Source organism: Lissotriton helveticus, chromosome 10 (assembly GCF_964261635.1).
Source record: "Lissotriton helveticus chromosome 10, aLisHel1.1, whole genome shotgun sequence".
NCBI lineage: Eukaryota > Metazoa > Chordata > Amphibia > Caudata > Salamandridae > Lissotriton > Lissotriton helveticus.
The window spans coordinates 1,202,095,173-1,202,104,956 of record NC_136071.1 but is presented as its reverse complement, the minus strand read 5'-3'; the positions used below and the strand labels follow the sequence as shown (position 1 = coordinate 1,202,104,956).

At 50.6% G+C, this 9,784-nt stretch overlaps 1 long non-coding RNA gene across 1 annotated transcript; it reads right to left on the bottom strand.

The window, feature by feature from the left end:
- Positions 1–2,353: 2,353 nt before the first annotated feature.
- LOC144784945 (uncharacterized) lies at positions 2,354–9,231 on the bottom strand. Its single transcript, XR_013601722.1, has 2 exons — positions 7,846–9,231; positions 2,354–7,530 (listed from the first exon to the last, which is right to left on the bottom strand). It is a non-coding gene; the product is annotated as an uncharacterized LOC144784945 (long non-coding RNA).
- Positions 9,232–9,784: the final 553 nt, after the last annotated feature.

Below are 9,784 nucleotides of genomic sequence, written 5' to 3'. Positions count from 1 at the left end.
GTAGCAGTCCAGCCCCTCAGTGACAGTGCTTCCCTCTACATGGTCTTCGTAGCAGTCCAGACCTTCAGTGACACAGCGCTTCCCTCCACATGATCTTCCTAGCAGTCCAGACCCTCAGTGACCGCGCTTTCATCTGGCTTGCCTTCAGTAGCAGTCCAGACCCTCAGTGACACAGCGCTTCCCTCCACATGGTCTTCATAGCAGTCCAGACCCACAAAGGCACAGCGCTTCCCTCTACATGGTCTTCGTAGCAGTACAGACCCTCACTGACACAGCGCTTCCCACCACATGGTCTTGCTAGCAGTACAGATTCTCAGTGACAGCGCTTCCCTCTGCCTTGCCTTATGTAGCAGTCCAGACCCTCATTGACACAGCGCTTCCCTCCACATGGTCTTCGTAGCAGTCCAGACCCTCACTGACGCAGCGCTTCCCTCCACAGGGTCTTCGTAGCAGTCCAGACCTTCAGTGACACAGCGCTTCCCTCCAAATGGTCTTCGTAGCAGTCCAGACCTTCAGTGACACAGCGCTTCCCTCCTCATGGCTTTCGTAGCAGTCCAGACCTTCAATGACGCAGCGCTTCCCTCCACAGGCTCTTCGTAGCAGTCCAGACCTTCAGTGACACAGCGCTTCCCTCCAAATGGTCTTCGCAGCAGTCCAGACCTTCAGTGACACAGTGCTTCCCTCCACAGGGTCTTCGTAGCAGTCCAGACCCTCACTGACACAGCGCTTCCCTCCACATGGTCTTCGTAGAAGTACAGACCCTCATTGACACAGCTCTTCCCTCCACAGGGTCTTCGTAGCAGTCCAGACTCTCAGTGACACAGCACTTCCCTCCGCATGGCCTTCGGTAGCAGTCCAGACCCTCAGTGACAGAGCGCTTCCCTCCACATGGTCTTCGTAGCAGTACAGACCCTCATTGACACAGCGCTTCCCTCCACATGGTCTTCGTAGCAGTCCAGACCCTCACTGACACAGCGCTTCCCACCACAGGGTCTTCGTAGCAGTCCAGACCTTCAGAGACACAGCGCTTCCCTCCAAATGGTCTTCGTAGCAGTCCAGACCTTCAGTGACCCAGCGCTTCCCTCCACATGGTCTTCGTAGCAGTACAGACCCTCAGTTACACAGCGCTTCCCTCTACATGGTCTTCCTAGCAGTCCAGACCCTCAGTGACACAGCGCTTCCCTCCACATGGTCTTCGTAGCAGTACAGACCCTCACTGACACAGCGCTTCCCTCCACATGGTCTTCGTAGCAGTACAGACCCTCACTGACACAGCGCTTCCCTCCACATGGTCTTCATAGCAGTACAGACCCTCAGTGACACAGCGATTCCCTCCACATGGTCTTCGTAGCAGTACAGACCTTCAGTGACACAGCGATTTCCTCCACATGGTCTTCGTAGCAGTACAGACCCTCACTGACACAGCGCTTCCCTCCACATCGTCTTCGTAGCAGTACAGACCCTCACTGACACAGCGCTTCCCTCCACATGGTCTTCATAGCAGTACAGACCCTCAGTGACACAGCGATTCCCTCTACATGGCCTTCGGTAGCAGTACAGACCCTCAGTGACACAGCGATTTCCTCCACATGGTCTTCGTAGCAGTCCAGCCCCTCAGTGACACAGCGCTTCCCTCCACATGGTCTTCGTAACAGTACAGACCCTCAGTTACACAGCGCTTCCCTCTACATGGTCTTCCTAGCAGTACAGACCCTCAGTGACACAGCGATTCCCTCCACATGGTCTTTGTAGCAGTACAGACCCTCAGTGACACAGCGATTTCCTCCACATGGTCTTCGTAGCAGTACAGACCCTCACTGACACAGCGCTTCCCTCCACATCGTCTTCGTAGCAGTACAGACCCTCACTGACACAGCGTTTCCCTCCACATGGTCTTCATAGCAGTACAGACCCTCAGTGACACAGCGATTCCCTCTACATGGCCTTCGGTAGCAGTACAGACCCTCAGTGACACAGCGATTTCCTCCACATGGTCTTCGTAGCAGTCCAGCCCCTCAGTGACACAGCGCTTCCCTCCGTAAGTCCAGCCAGTATTCCAAAGTATTGATGGCCAAATCGTGCCAGTACATGCGGCCAGCACCTCAAAGCATGGATAGCCAGCCACACCACTGTATGCAGCCCACCACCGCTGCCTTGAATCTTTCTGACTGGATTTTAAAAGAACAAGCTGAGGAACATGGAGGCCATGATGATGTTACCACCATCTTTATTAATTCTGGCAAACGGGGCAGAGTAAACTACTTCATAGCATCTTTTTATGTGATGAAGAAACCCCAAGACACACTGAATAAAATGCAAGCCAAAGAAGTAAATAAAAACAGTATTGCACTACTAGAAAGTAGAAGTTTTATTTCTGATATTTTAAAGAAAAAACATTGATTTTAAAATATGCTGGTGTTTTGTGGCCCGAATCCAGTGTTGTAGCACTAGAAGCACCCACGCTGAAGGTACCAAAGGAGAGCTGCTGTCATTACTAATAGCGGGGGTCTCTGGGCACAGCGGTCACACTCTCAGGGTGCTCGTCACAGACGGATAATGACGTTGAGGCTGAAACATTACAACAAGTACAGGCTTCTCCCCAGAGCAACACTTGTGGTCTTACTTCAACATCACTTCCTTCCTCTGAGCTCATGGGAGTCCCCTCAGCGACAGGAAGCAGAGCGAACACGCCTGTGCCCAGCGTCGAAAGGAGTTAAAACGGCGCCAATCACACCTACGCCAAGGACTCCTCACATAGCACACAGGCCAGGCGCCATACTGCAGCTCCTTCTCCTCTACACCAAGACATGGACCAGTGGGCGAGGATGTAAATGTAAATGTCAAGGTATTTGTAGAGCGCACTGTCACCAAGCGGTTTCCTGGCGTTATTACTCATACCGCTGTGGAACCCTTCCTGGCTTTCCCTGTGAAGTATCCACTCCTGGGCACCCCCAGGGTGAAGCCAGGCATCCAAGCGCTGTTGGGGCCGGTGTGGAGGTTAAGCAAGCTATTGCCCAGAGTTGCAGCGTGGGGCCCATGATTAGAATAGGCACCGAGGCGAGAATTATCAGGACCGGGGAAATTGATCCCAAGACCCGCCGAGGCGGGAATGGAACCCTGGTCCCGGGCCAGACCTCTGCATCAGGGTCTGCCGCTCTAACCATTGAGCCACACTCCTCCACCAGGATGGTGGCACGCCATCAAAAGGAAGGACTAAGAGGCAGCTGCCACTAGGTTAACAATCTCTTACTCCCACATTTCAGTCTCTTCAATGTCCCCCAGTCACATGGGAGATTCTAAACCAGCCAGAAAACCACATGTGGGGAAAACAGTCCCAGGAATAGGAGGCCTGGCAAAATGTGTCCTTCAACATGATTTGGGCAAAGTCAGCGTTTAGTAGGAAGCGAAGGCATTATTGTTGCTGCCTTGGCCCAGCGACTCGAGTCGAAATACCTTACACTAGAGTGATCCGACCAATGGTGTACAGTTATAGAATTCGACAGACGACTCACTGGGCAAAGGAGCCTTTCGACCCGCAAAGGTCTGCGCGAGAATCGGCGCCAGGGAGAAAGAACCTACGAGCCAACCTGAAGAATTCTGCGCAGTCCAAATAAAACCTGCATCCCCTTCCATGGGACTTCAACACACTTCAACTGTGGGCAGCCTCTTTACCTTCAAAGACGATTATGGAAAGAAGGTATGAGGAAAAATGGACTGCTCCATATGAAAATCTGACAGAAGTCTAGGTCAAAAGATTGGCAGTCTCAGGACTTTTTGTACTAGCAGAGCTCATTATCAGATAGAAGATGAGTCAGGGGATACAAATACAGATCAGCTACCCTTCTGGGAGAGGCGGCCACACTGAGACAGATGGCAGGCCAGGTAATTTGTTTAATGTCTCAAGAAGCTGCAGATTCAAAGGGCCTATGAGCCAGCACAAATAATACAACAATTAAATGCTCAAGGGGTCAGGATCGACCGCGTAAATAAGAAAGCAACCCTTTAATATGCTGTTTGAAGGCAGAATATTTAAAGACGTGTTGTAAAGGAAACCACTGGTACCATTCTGAGGGCGTGGGTTCCACCCAGGGACCAGCCTCCTTGAATACCCATTCACTCCTTGTTTTATTTCTTTGGCAGTGGACTGAAGTCATGTCTCTTGGTTCGGGAAACATCCTTTACAACGCAACTTTTACAACGCACTACCATTACGATGCAACTTTTACAACGCAAGTCATTACAACGAATTGCGCTGGAGGGCGCTCTAGGATAGGGAATAGTTTAATTACTATCCAACACCTTCCCTACTATCCACGGGTACTGGAGTTGGAATAGTAAATTAAACTATTCACTATCCAGCGCCCCCCAACGCAAGTCGTTGTAATGACTTGCGTTGTAAAACCTGCGTCGTAATGGCATGCGTTGTAAAAGCATGCGTTGTAATGTCATACATCTCTTGGTTCCTAAATTGGGCAACTAGAATCTCATATCCTGTGCCAAGCATGATAGCCCACCACCAGACCACAGGAGGGTTAACGGATCTCTGGCACGTAAAGAAGAGGTGGAATGCTTCTGTAGAGATAGGGGGGTACTATGGAGGATAAACTGGAACCACAGCTCAGCGGAATAATGCTCCGATTAAGGTTTGGTGTTGTGATGTCTAAAAGATTATTTGACTTTCATTCCCTGAAAGACCAAGATCCGAGAGAGGCAATATCACGTCTTGCAGAGAGACCGCTGCTGAAAGGAAGACATCACCAGCAATTCATCATGGTGGCAGCCCAGGTGAACATCTGGATGACTCAAGCGTGTCACCATTGAATTCATAATGATAGTGTGAACCCTGGGTTCAGACGTAGAGCACTCAAGTAGAGGCAAGACATCCACGGAGTAACAAATCTCAGACCCTTCTGGTGGAGTTCCGGACATGGCATGTGGAAACACACTTCCGTGATACCTACGTAAGAAAGCTAGTTCCCTTTCTGAAGGCAACGATGATATGTTAGGCCCCAGGAGCATCTTTAGCATGGTACAAAAAGAATGGTACAAAAGGTCAGCTCTTGAATGCTTCAGGAAGGAAAGGAAGAGCGACTCTAGTGGAACAATTTCTCTTACATCTACGTATAGAATTTACAGGCTTGCAACAAGCGCTCTAAACACAGTGCATGAGCATGAGAAGGTCATTCCACAGAAAGGTGTGAATCTCACCAATGACAGAACCAAAGGGTTTTGCAAGAGTTGTTTTCAGTATTCAAGGTTAATCAATCAATCAATTAATCAGTACACTTGTAGAGCGCGCTACTCACCCGTGAGGGTCTCAAGGCCATGGCGGTGGGGGGGTGGGCAGGAAGTGCTGCTATTGCTCGAACAGCCAGGTCTTGAGTTGTTTCATGAAGTAGAGATGGTCCTGGTTCAGCCGTAGGTGTGCGGGGAGGGAGTTCTACGTCTTGGCCGCCAGGTAGGAGAATGATCTTCCTCCGGCGGTGATTCTGTGGATCCGTGAGACGGTGGCGAGGGCGAGGCTGGGAGAGCGGAGCTGGCGGGTTGGCATGTAGAACGTGAGGCGGTTGTTGAGGTATTCGGGTCCTATGTCGTGGAGCGCTTTGTGTGCGTGGGTGAGGAGCCTGAACATGATCCTTTTGCTGACGGGGAGCCAGTGCAGGTCTCTCAGGTGGGCTGATATGTGACTGCAGCAGGGGATGTCGAGGATGAGTCGTGCGGATGCGTTCTGTATGCGTTGGAGTCTTTTCTGAAGTTTGATTGTGGTTCCTGTGTATAGAGCATTCCCGTAGTCTAGTCGGCTGGTGACGAGGGCCTGGGTGACCATCTTTCTAGTTCTGGTAGGGATCCACCAGAAGATCTTTCGGAGCATGCGCCGGGTGTTGAAGCATGAAGATGAGATGACGTTCACTTGCTTGGTCATCGTGAGAGAGGAGTCCAGGATGAATCCCAGGTTGCGTGCATGGTCAGTGGGTGTCGGTGTGGTGCCCAGTTCTGTTGGCCACCAGGAGTCGTCCCAGGCGGATGGGGATGGTCCGAGGATGAGAACCTCCGTCTTGTCCGAGTTCAGTTTCAGACGGCTGAGTTTCATTCATTCAGCGACGTTTTTCATTCCTTCCTGGAGGTTGAGTTTGGCGCTGGCTGGGTCTTTGGTGGGGGAGAGTATCAGCTGGGTGTCGTCGGCGTATGAGATGATGTTGATGTTGTGTTGCGTGCGATGGTGGCGAGGGGGCTCATGTAGATATTGAAGAGGCTTGGGCTGAGTGATGAGCCTTGGGGTACGCTGCAGATGATCTCGGTGGCTGCGGAGCGGAAGGGAGGGAGGTGGACTCGTTGGGTTCTGTCGGAGAGGAACGAGGTGATCCAGTCCAGGGCTTTGCTTTGGATCCCGGCGTTGTGGAGGCGGGTTATTAGGGTGTGATGGCAGACTGTATCAAAGGCGGCTGAGAGGTCTAGGAGGATGAGGGTGGTGTTTTCCCCGTTGTCGAGTAGGGTCCTGATGTCGTCGGTGGCTGCGATGAGGGCGGTCTCGGTGCTGTGGTTGGCTCGGAATCCGGACTGGGATGGGTCGAGGGATCCATTGGCCTCGAGGAATGCGGTCAGCTGTTTATTGACAATCTTCTCGATCACTTTCGCCGGGAAGGGAAGAAGAGAGATGGGGAGGAAGTTTTTGAGGTCTTGAGGGTCCGCTGTGGGTTTCTTCAGTAGGGCGTTGATCTCTGCGTGCTTCCAGCTCTCTAGTAAGGTGGCGGACGCGAGGGAGTGGTTTATGATGTTCTGTAGGTGGGGAGCGATGATGGTGTCGGCTTTGTTGAAATGTGGTGAGGGCATGGGTCGGAAGGAGAGCCGGAGTGGATGGTGTTCATAGCTTGGGCGGTGTCTTCGGTGCTGATGGGGGTCCAAGCGCTGAGGGTGGTTGTAGGGGGCGTTGGTTCGGTGGCTGGGGGCGGATTCTGGGCGCCAAAGCTGTTGTGGATAACGGCGATCTTGCGGTGGAAGAACGTGGCGAGGGAGTTGCAGAGGTCTTGCGACGGTGTGATGCCGTTGCTGTTGGCGTTGGGATTGGCGAGCTCTTTTATGATGTTGAAGAGTTCCTTGCTGTTGTGTGTGTTGTTGTCCAGCCGTTCTTTGAACAATGAGTTTTTGGTGGTGCGGATCAGATGGTGGTGTTTGCGGGTGGCGTTCTTGAGGGCTGTCATGTTTTCTGCCGTCTGTTCGTGGCGCCAGGTTTTCTCAAGGGATCTGCAGGATTTTTTTGATTCTTTGAGGTCGTCGGTGAACCATGTTGTTTTCCTGAGACAAGAAGTGGGTCATATCAGTGGGAAGTAAGATCTGTTTCTTTTGCTTAGCTGAACAAATAAAACCTTAAATGATCCTTAGGCCTTTCCCCTCTGGAACTCGAAGATATGCTGGCCTAGTGCTGGAGCTGGGGACTCTCCACCACAGGAGATCACAGAGAGATTCTGAGCGCATCGGACCTCCGCTGAAGAAACCACAGGACAGCACAGAGAGATTCTGAGCGCATCGGACCTCAGCTGAAGAAACCACAGGAGAGCACAGAGAGATTCTGAGTGCACAGGACTTCAGCTGAAGAAGCCACAAGATAAAACAGAGAGAAATCATAAGTGCATGGGACCTCACCTGAAGAAACCACAAGCGGCACAGAGAGATTCTAAGTGCACAATACCTCAGCTGAAGAAACCACAGGACAGCATAGAGAGATTTTGAGCACACAGGATCTCAGCTGAAGAAACCACAGAAGAGCACAGAGAGACCTTGAGCGCACAGGACTTCAGCTGAAGAAAGCACAAGATTAAATAGAGAAAGATCATAAGGTCATGGGACCTCAGCTGAACAAAACCACAAGCGGGTACAGAGATATTCTGAGTGCACAAGACCTCCGCTGAAGAAACCACAGGACAGCACAGAGAGATCTTGAGTGGACAGGACTTCAGCTGAAGAAACCACAAGATAAAATAGAGAAAGATCATAAGTGCATGGGACCTCAGCTGAAGAAACCACGCATGAGCACAGAGAGATCCAAAGTGCATGGGAGCTTAGCAGAAGGACAGCACAGAGAGATTCTGAGTGCAGGGGACCTCCGCTGAAGAAACCACAGGACAGCACAGAGAGATCGTGAGCGCACAGGACTTCAGCTGAAGAAACCACAAGCGGCACAGAGAGATTCTAAGTGCACGAGAGCTCATCTGAAGAATTCACAGGAAAGCAAAGAGAGATTCTGAGTACACTGGACTTCAGCTGAAGAATCCACATGAAAGCACAGAAAGACCTTGAGCGCACAGGACTTCAGCTGAAGAAACCACAAGATAAAACAGAGAAAGATCATAAGTGCATGGGACCTCAGCTGAAGAAACCACTCATGAGCACAGAGAGATTGTGAGTGCAGGAGACTTGGGCTTAAGAAACCACAAGAGAGCACAGAAAGCTCAAGAGTACACAGGGCCTCAGATGAAGAAATCACCGAAGAGCATACAGAGATCCCAAGTGCATACGACCTCAGATGAAGGAACCGCAAGAGAGCACAGAGATCCAGGGGGCATGGTACCTCATCTGGAGAAACTACAAGAGAGCACAGAGAGATGCTGAGTGCAGGGGTCCTGGGCTTAAGAAACCACAAGAGAGCACAGAGAGATTGAGTGCACAAGACCTCGGCTTAAGAAACCACAAGAGAGCACAGAAAGCTCAAGAGTACACGGGACCTCAGATGAAGAAATCACCGAAGAGCATACAGAGATCCCAAGTGCATACGACCTCAGATGAAGGAACCGCAAGAGAGCACAGAGATCCAGGGGGCATGGGACCTCATCTGGAGAAACCACAAGAAAGCACAGAGAGATCCCAAGTGCACACCATCTCAGTTGAAGAAACCACAGGAGAGCACAGAGAGATTCTGAGCGCATAGGACCTCAGCTGAAGAAACCACAAGATGGAACATCGAAATCCTGAGTTCATTGGACCTCAGATGAAACAATCTTCGAAGCTGCAACCTTACCAATGCTTGAAGCAGGAGACCTGCAGCAAATGTATCAAACAACAAGACCATTGTGATGTCCCACGGAAACACAAAACCAAAAATGGGGACAGAAGAGGTACTGTCCAAAGAGGAGCGCTGGGGGTGATACGTCCTCCTCTTGAAACGTTTTAGAAACCCAAAGATCCACCATCAGATAGATCCAGAATCATGTACTCACAGGTCACGTGTGTTTCCTACAGTGGTTGGAAGCACACAGTGTTTGTGTAAATACCCCTCACACACCAAAAGGACCTGTGGTGTCATGCTTCATCATGGGTGTCTTCCCGCCCCGCTGCGGGACGGAGCGTGCTACGACCTACGACTACGTGGGAGCACTGATTTACAGAAAACTATGTGCTGTGTAGGAAGGTGAGTGGAAGGGTCAGGAGAGAGTGAAGTAGTGAATTAAAAAAGTACCTGGCTCTTATGGACTAAAAAACTTTAATATTCCTTTGAGCTGGTACTGTTAAAAAGGTGGGTTGGACGTGTATTGCTTTAGTGGGTAATCCGTCCTGTGTACGTCAACATGTTTCGAAGCACTCAGGCTTCTTCTTCAGGACCAAGCAAGATCCCTTCTGTACTCACTATAAATCGAGCAGATGTCGAAAGAATAGTTCAAAGTAAATAAATGTTTAAAAGTGATATATGTACAAGTAGAGCTACTGCGTGATAGGCATGCCAAATTGTCATGCGCAAGATACAATACCCACTAGGTATTCTACTTAGTAATCTGAAAGAGAAACACAACAT